Source organism: Triticum urartu, chromosome 6, assembly GCF_003073215.2.
Source record: "Triticum urartu cultivar G1812 chromosome 6, Tu2.1, whole genome shotgun sequence".
Taxonomy (NCBI): domain Eukaryota; kingdom Viridiplantae; phylum Streptophyta; class Magnoliopsida; order Poales; family Poaceae; genus Triticum; species Triticum urartu.
This window is the reverse complement of record NC_053027.1, coordinates 96,984,884-96,994,118: the sequence shown is the minus strand read 5'-3', so window position 1 is coordinate 96,994,118 and position 9,235 is coordinate 96,984,884.

The window sequence follows — 9,235 nt, the reverse complement described above, 5'->3', positions numbered from 1 at the left end:
AGGGAAGATCATAATCAGATTCATCAAGATTCATATTGCAAAACAACGATTTAATAGGGGACACATCAATAACTTTCAGATCTTCATCTTGATTTTCATAGGAATTCGGTTTAGCGGCCATCTTATTGACTAAGGTGGCTTGCATATCCGAAATTTCAGCGGTCATTTTTTCAAGATGAGCAATTTGGGCTCTTACACCATCAAATTCTTTGGACATATCATCGAGCTCTTTATTCATATAACTCATAAAACTCTTTTGTTCCTTAAGCTCGTTTCTAAAGAAATTATTATGCTCAAATAGCAAGACGTAAACTTCCTGACATTGTTTTTGATATCTTCTAGCCTTTTAAGGTGAAGATCACCAAAATTAGGTAAGGCCATCGTGATGAACAAGCAAGCAAACTAACACACGAGCAAACAAAAGGCAAAGGGAAAGAGAGGGTGAATAAAACGGCAAGGGTGAAGTGGGGGAGAGGAAAACGAGAGGCAAATGGCAAATAATGTAATGCGAGAGATAGAGATTGTGATGGGTACTTGGTATGTTGACTTTTGCGTAGGCTTCCCCGGCAACGGCGCCAGAAATGGCTCATTGACGGGAGAGTAAATCTTGACTTGACTTGGCCTAGGCCTCCCCGGCAACGGCGCCAGAAATCCTTCTTGCTGAGCTAGCGTTGTTTTCCCCGAAGAGGAGGGGGTGATGCAGCACAGTAGCATAAGTATTTCCCTCAGTTTTTGAGAACCAAGGTATCAATCTAGTAGGAGTCACGCGCAAGTCCCTCGTACCTGCACAAAATGGTAGCAAACTCGCAACCAACGCTTAAGGGGTTGTCAATCCCTTCACGGTCACTTACGAGAGTGGAGATCTGATAGAGATAATATTTTGTATTTTTGGTATAAAAAGATGCAAAGTGAAAAGTAAAAGCAAAACAAGGTAAAATAAAGTAATGGAGATGATATGATGAGAATAGACCCGGGGGCCATAGGTTTCACTAGTGGCTTTCTCTCAGAGGCAATAGATATTCTACGGTGGGTGGAACAATTAACTGGCTGAGCAATTAATAGAATTGAGCATAGTTATGAGGTTTTATCTAGGTATGATCATGTATATAGGCATCACGTCCGTGACAGTAGACCGACTCCTGCCTGCATCGACCGCTATCCAGCATGCATCTAGAGTATTAAGTTAAAAACAGAGTAACGCCTTAAGCAAGATGACATGATGTAGAGGAATAAATTCATGCAATATGATAAATACCCCATCTTGTTATCCTCGATGGCAACAATACAATACGTGCCTTGCAACTCTTTCTGTCACTGAGTAAGGACACCGCAAGATTGAACCCAAAGCTAAGCACTTCTCCCATTGCAAGAACTACCAATCTAGTTGGCCAAACCAAACGGATAATTCGAAGAGACTTGCAAAGATAACTCAATCATACATAAAAGAATTCAGAGAAGATTCAAATATTATTCATAGATAAGTTGGATCATAAACCCACAATTCATCGGTCTCAACAAACACACCGCAAAAGGAAGATTACATCGAATAGATCTCCACGAGAGAGGGGAGAACATTGTATTGAGATCCAAAAAGAGAGAAGAAGCCATCTAGCTACTAGCTATGGACCCGAAGGTCTGAAGTAAACTACTCACACTTCATCGGAAGGGCTATGGTGTTGATGTAGAAGCCCTCCGTGATGGATGCCCTCTCCGGCGGAGCTCCGGAACAGGCCCCAAGATGGGATCTCGTGGATACAGGAAGTTGCGGCGGTGGAATTAGGTTTTTGGCTCCGTCTTTGGTCTAATGGGGGTACGTAGGTATATATAGGAGGAAGGAGCACGTCGGTGGAGCTCCGAGGGGCCCACGAGGCAGGGGGAGCGCGCCCTCCACCCTCGTGACCTCCCCGGAAACTTCTTGGAGTAGGGTCCAAGTCTCCTGGATCACGTTCGGTGAGAAGATCACGTTCCCGAAGGTTTCATTCCGTTTGGACTCCGTTTGATATTCTGTTCCCTCAAAATACTGAAATAGGCAAAAAAACACCAATTTTGGGCTGGGCCTCCGGTTAATAGGTTAGTCCCAAAAATAATATAAAAGTGGAAAATAAATCCCAATATAGTCCAAAACAGTAGATAAAGTAGCATGGAGCAATCAAAAATTATAGATACGTTGGAGACGTATCAGGCATCCCCAAGCTTAATTCCTGCTCGTCCTCGAGTAGGTAAATGATAAAAAGAGAATTTTTGATGCCGAGTGATACTTTGGCATAATTTCAATGTAAATCTTCTTAATCATGGTATGAATATTCAGATCCGAAAGGTTCAAGAAAAAAGTTCATATTGACATAAAAATGATAATACTTCAAGCATACTAATCAAACAATTATGTCATCTCAAAATAACATGGCCAAAGGAAGTTCATCCCTACAAAATCATATAGTTAGGCTATGCTTCATTTTCATCACACAAAGATGTTCCCAACTTCTATACCCCCGATGAAAAGCCAAGCAATTGTTTCATACTCAAATAATCTCAAAAAAATTCAACCTTCACGCAATACATGAGCGCGAGCCATGGACATAGCACTATGGGTGGTATAGAATATGATGATGGGGATTGTGTGGAGAAGACAAAAAAGGAGAAAGTCCCACATCAACGAGGCTAATCAATGAGCTATGGAGATGCCCATCAATTGATGTTAATGCAAGGAGTAGGGATTGTCATGCAACAGATGCACTAGAGCTAAGAATGCTCAACAAAAGAAAACTAGTGGGTGTGCATCCAACTTGCTTGCTCATGAAGACCTAGGGCATTTTGAGGAAGCCCATCGTTGGAATATACAAGCCAAGTTCTATAATGAAAAATTCCCACTAGTATGAACAAGACAACTTATGAGACTCACTATATGAAAATCATGGTGCTACTTTGAAGCACAATATATGAGACTCACTACATGAAGAACAAGATGCTACTTTGAAGCACAAGTGTGGAAAAGGAGATAGTAGCATTGCCCTTTTTATTTTCTCTTTTTTTTGGGCCTTTCTTTTTTTTCTTTTTGGCCTTTCTCTCCTTTTTTTTGATTGGGCAATGCTCTAATAATGATGATCATCACACTTCTATTGATTACAACATAATGATTACAACTCGATACTAGAACAAGATATGACTCTATATGAATGTCTCCGGCGGTGTACCGGGATGGTGCAATGAATCAAGAGTGACATGTATGAAAAATAATGCATGGTGGCTTTGCCACAAATACGATGTCAACTACAAGATCATGCAATGGCAATATGACAAAAGTAAAGCATGCCATGATGATGATGATGATGATGGAAGTTGCATGGCAATATATCTCGGAATGGCTATGGAAATGCCATGATGGGTAGGTATGGTGGCTCCGTTTGGACTCCGTTTGATATTCTGTTTCCTCGAAATACTGAAATAGGCAAAAAAACAGCAATTCTGGGCTGGGCCTCCGGTTAATAGGTTAGTCCCAAAAATAATATAAAAGTTGAAAATAAAGCCCAATATAGTCCAAAACAGTAGATAAAGTAGCATGGAGCAATCAAAAATTATAGATACGTTGGAGACGTATCAACCATCACCAGGTTTGCTAGCCAGTCCGGATGTTTTATATCTCTGATGAATCTGGCCTCTGATAGCTTTGCTAGCTCCTCACCATAGCCTGTCTCTTAGGTTCGGAAAAACGCCAGAGAGCCTGTTTGATAGGTTTGAATCCTGTTTGGATATTTAAGCTGTGCTCGGCCAGCCTGTGTGGGATTCCTGGCATGTCTGAAGGGTGCCAGGCGAAAATGTCCCAGTTCTCTCGTAGGAACTCTCGCAATGCGGCATCGACATCAGGGTTTAACTGTGCCCCGATGGAAGCTGTTTTATTGGGGTCCGTTGGATGGACTTGGAATTTGACTATTTCGTCCGCTGGTTTAAAGGAGGTGGATTTGGATCTTTTGTCGAGTACCACATCGTCCCTATTCACCATGGAGCGCAGCGCAGTCAGCTCCTCAGCCGCTAGGGCTTCGGATAGTGCCTCGAGGGCCAGTGCGGCTGTCTTGTTTTCGACGCGGAGTGCTATGTCTGGATCACTAGCTAGAGTGATGATCCCGTTAGGCCCGGGCATCTTGAGCTTCATGTACCCGTAATGGGGTATTGCTTAGAAGATTGTGAATGCTTCCCGCCCTAGCAAAGCGTGATAACCGCTGCTGAACGGGGCCACATGGAACGTGACCTCTTCGGACCTGTAATTGTCCGGCGTGCCGAACACCACATCTAGTGTGATTTTTCCTGTACAGCGCGCTTCCCGACTGGGGATTATTCCTCTAAAGGTTGTGCTGCTTCGCGTGATGCGGTTCCAGTCTATATCCATTTTTTGAAGTGTTTCCTCATAAATGAGGTTCAATCCGCTACCGCCGTCCATGAGTACCTTGGTAAGACGAAAGCCGACCACTATTGGACTAAGGACCAATGCAGCTGGTGCTCGGGCTGTTTGGAATTTAGGTTCATCACTGGCATTAAAGGTGATGGCCGTGTCACTCCATGGGTTTATTGTTGCTACTTGGTAGACTTCGGCAAGGCTGCGGAGTGTCCTTTTTCGCATATTATTTGATGCGAAGGTCTCGAATACTATTAATACTGTATTGGTGTCTCTGGGGTGGCTTTCTGTGGCCTCCGGAATTAGGAGGTTTTCACCAATTTTGGCCACCTGCTGGAGTATCCAACATGCTCTAAGGCTGTGAGTTGGTGTGGCGTCCTTTGTACTATGAATTTTATAGGGTCCATTAAGCCATCCTTCCAGTACGGTTCCATGCCCTGTAGAGGGTTTTTGCCTTTTGGTGTTTGACCCGGGTGACTGGCGATGATGCACCCTTTTATTTCGGACTGGGCTTGCCTTAAGGGCCGGATTGTCCCAAAATTTTGTTTCAGTTTCCCGGGCGCTTTCCATCGCACAGTACTTTCGTACTATGGATGCTAAGTCAGCGAAGCATGTAATATCCCGGCGACTTATGGCGTTGAGTATTCCCTTGTCCATGCAATTATTGCAGAAGAATGAAATTGCGTCTTCCTCGCGGCAGCCCTTTATCATGTTCATAACCAGGAGGAATCTGGCCCAGTAATGATGTACTGTTTCTTTGGGCTCTTGCCTGATTTGGGATTGATCGCTAATGTTCGGGTGGGTGTGTAGAATTAAATCTGAAGCCTTACCCCTTCTGAGGTTCAGAGGCCGAGGAATTTCCGAACTCGAAAATTTGGATTCCTGGATGTGGTCCAATGAATCCAGTCCGTCGCCTGATTCTAGGTTCAGGTCTTGAGTGATATCCTCCCCTCCGCGGACATCCGGCTTGGAGGGATCGGGAATCCGGACGTAGCGAGTCCTTAAGATGGATGAAGGGTCGCCGCACTGTCCCTCTACCACGGCAACATGATGGGTGGCTTGGGGAGAGTTAATCTCTCTCAGATCGGTTTTAGGCCCAATCTGGTCGTAATCCGTAGCGACTCCCAGGGCGGCGAAGCAATCCAAGAGCTCGTTTATGGAGGAAAGCTCTATTGGATCTAACTGCTCGGCAAGTTCCGAGTTGACATGAAGATTGTTTTCGATGGCTCGAGAGGTCATCGTCGGCGCGGAAGCCGAACAGGTGGTCATAAGAAAACCACCTACCCGGAGGGTTTGGCCGACAGCCAAAGCTCCCTTAGCAACGGTGCCGTCTTTAAAGACGGGGCGAGGCATCCTTCCTGATGGCGACGACACAGAGGAACTCTCAATGAAAGCACCAATGTCGGTGTCAAAACCAGCGGATCTCGGGTAGGGGGTCCCGAACTGTGCGTCTAGGCCAGATGGTAACAGGAGGCAAGGGACACGAAGTTTTACCCAGGTTCGGGCCCTCTCGATGGAGGTAAAACCCTACGTCCTGCTTGATTAATATTGATGATATGGGTAGTACAAGAGTAGATCTACCACGAGATCAGAGAGGCTAAACCCTAGAAGCTAGCCTATGGTATGATTGTTGATGTGTATGTTGTCCTATGGACTAAAACCCTCCGGTTTATATAGACACTGGAGAGGGTTAGGGTTACATAGAGTCGGTTACAATGGTAGGAGATCTGAACATCCGTATCACCAAGCTTGCCTTCCACGCCAAGGAAAGTCCCTTCCGGACATGGGACGGAGTCTTCAATCTTGTATCTTCATAGTCCAGGAGTCCGGCCTGAAGGTATAGTTCGGCTATCCGAACACCCCCTAATCCAGGACTCCCTCACAAAGGTTTAAGCTTGGGGGAGTTGATACGTCTCCGTCATATCTACTTTTCCAAACACTTTTGCCCTTGTTTTGGACTCTAACTTGCATGATTTGAATGGAATTAACTCGGACTGGTGCTGTTTTCAGCAGAATTGCCATGGTGTTATTTATGTGCAGAAACAAAAGTTCTCGGAATGACCTGAAACTTCATGGAACATCTTTTCGGAAATAATAAAAATCCTTGCAAAAGATGAAGACCAGGGGGCCCACACCCTAGCCACGAGGGTGGGGGCGCACCTGCCCCCCTAGGGCGCGCGCCCTGCCTCGTGGGCCCCCTGGAGCTCCTCCGACCTCGACTCCAACTCTATATATTTGCTTTCAGGGAGAAAAAATAAAGAAGGATTCATCACGTTTTACGATACGGAGCCGCTGCCAAGCCCTAAAACCTCTTGGGAGGGTTGATCTGGAGTCCGTTCGGGGCTCCGGAGAGGGGAATCCGTCGCCATCGTCATCATCAACCATCCTCCATCACCAATTTCATGATGCTCACCGCCGTGCGTGAGTAATTCCATTGTAGGCTTGCTGGACGGTGATGGGTTGGATGAGATTTATCATGTAATCGAGTTACTTTTGTTAGGGTTTGATCCCTAGTATCCACTATGTTCTGAGATTGATGTTGCTATGACTTTGCTATGCTTAATGCTTGTCACTAGGGCCCGAGTGCCATGATTTCAGATCTGAACCTATTATGTTTTCATCAATATATGAGAGTTCTTGATCCTATCTTGCAAGTCTATAGTCACCTATTATGTGTTATGATCCGTTAACCCCGAAGTGACAATAATCGGGATACTTACCGATGATGACCGTAGTTTGAGGAGTTCATGTATTCACTATGTGTTAATGCTTTGGTCCGGTACTCTATTAAAAGGAGGCCTTAATATCCCTTAGTTTCCATTAGGACCCCGCTGCCACAGGAGGGTAGGACAAAATATGTCATGCAAGTTCTTTTCCATAAGCACGTATGACTATATTCGGAATACATGCCTACATTACGTTGATGGATTGGATCTAGTTCTGTGTCACCCTAGGTTATGACTGTTACATGATGAACCGCATCCGGCATAATTCTCTATCACCGATCCATTGCCTACGAGCTTTTCATATATTGATTCTTCGCTTATTTACTTTTCCGTTGCTATTGCTATCATCACTACAAAATACCAAAAACATTACTTTTGCTACCATTACCTTTTGCTACCGTTGCCACTACTATCATATTACTTTGCTACTAAATACTTTGTTGCAGATATTAAGTTTCCAGGTGTGGTTGAATTGACAACTCAGCTGCTAATACTTGAGAATATTCTTTGGCTCCCCTTGTGTCGAATCAATAAATTTGGGTTGAATACTCTACCCTCGAAAACTATTGCAATCCCCTATACTTGTGGGTTATCAGAGCAGAGGGCTAAGCATGCCGGCGTCGACAAATACCCACCGTGTATGAAACTCGCTCGTGGAGGGAGGAAGCTCGAAGTCGTTCCCCGCGCCCGCCGTCGCGGCCACGGCCTGGAAGCTCACGCACCCCGAGCTTTGCCGGGGATCAGTCAGATGCAATGAGAAGAAATGGCGGAGAAGGGCCACGGAAGGAGCGATGGCCACCATGGCTTCACACACGAAGGCGGAGACGGCAAGGAGAGTCACGGATTGGGGGTGGAGATGCAGCATATGAATCTGGTAATGTTCAAGCACCGCATTGAAGAAGGCGGAGAAAGGGGGAATCAGGCCTGCCCAAAGGGCATCGATGAAGATTGGGACCTCGGTGGCCGCCCGAGCAGTGCGAGCGTGAGACGCAGGCCAAGCCACCGTCTCCCCCACTCGTTGAAACTGGTGGTGAGCATGGGACGCACCTTGTCCATGGCCTTGTCGTCGAGCACTAAGGATCGACCGACTGCAGGCTCGGCGGCTAGAGGCGCACTTGGCGAAGACAAAGGCTTCTTCCCCTTGTCTGCTTGTTTCGGCGCCATGGCGATGAAGTAGGCGGAGTGCATGTCAGATTGGAGAGGAGGAGCAGAGTCTCGAGGAAGCAGAGGGACTGGGGAAGCAAGGCATGGGCGATGGAAGAATAACTGTGTAGGTTGCGGGGGCCGCATAGCCAGGCGGATTCCAAGGCGACGTGGGGAAGCAGAGACACCCACGTCCAATCAATCGTCACGCGTCAACCAAGGCCGCAGGCTTTTGGGGCCCGCAGCGCTCCGCGCTTGACCTTTAGCTTCGCCTCGAAGCCAAGCCCGAGCGCACCTTGGGCCCGGGGGCTACTATCGGTGTTCTGGGAACGGAGGTCCACAGACTTGCCTGCCTGCGGCCCACGGCGTGGCTGAGCTAGCAGGTCTGTACGGCCCATCTTCATTGACGAGGTATTCAAGACCCTCGCAAGGGGCCAAGCCTCACGAGGTGGATGACGCAAGACCTCCTCAAGAGTAGCCTCGCCAGGCAGGCTCGTGAGGGGCGGAGAGATCAAGGCAAGGCAAACCTTGCGAGGTCCTCATGACATGAGCCATGACGATCGAGACCAGGCGGGCGCCAGTGCGCGCAGTGTCCTTGCTTCCTCTTTGGTGCCAAGGGGGCAAGCGTAGGCGCGAAGTACCAAGGCATCAATGAAAGGTTTCCATATCGGTGCAATGGTACCAAGACCAGCAGGACGGCAAGATGGAGGTCACCATGGAGCCCAAGACGGCGTCACCACCAAAGCCTTTTGCAGGTGAAGACCACTTTTGTCAGGATAAGATGTACTAGTTGTCCCCTTTCAAATTGGCCATTGTTGGCTCCCTTCCCCCTCAATATTTGGGGAGAGGACCAGGGCCTATATAAGTAGAACTAGCCACCACAGTAAAGAGAGGACCGAGACGAGGACGGATCATCAAGATCATCCCCAACCACACAAGTGCACCAAGCACAAGAACACCTCAACCTCAGGAGGCTGTT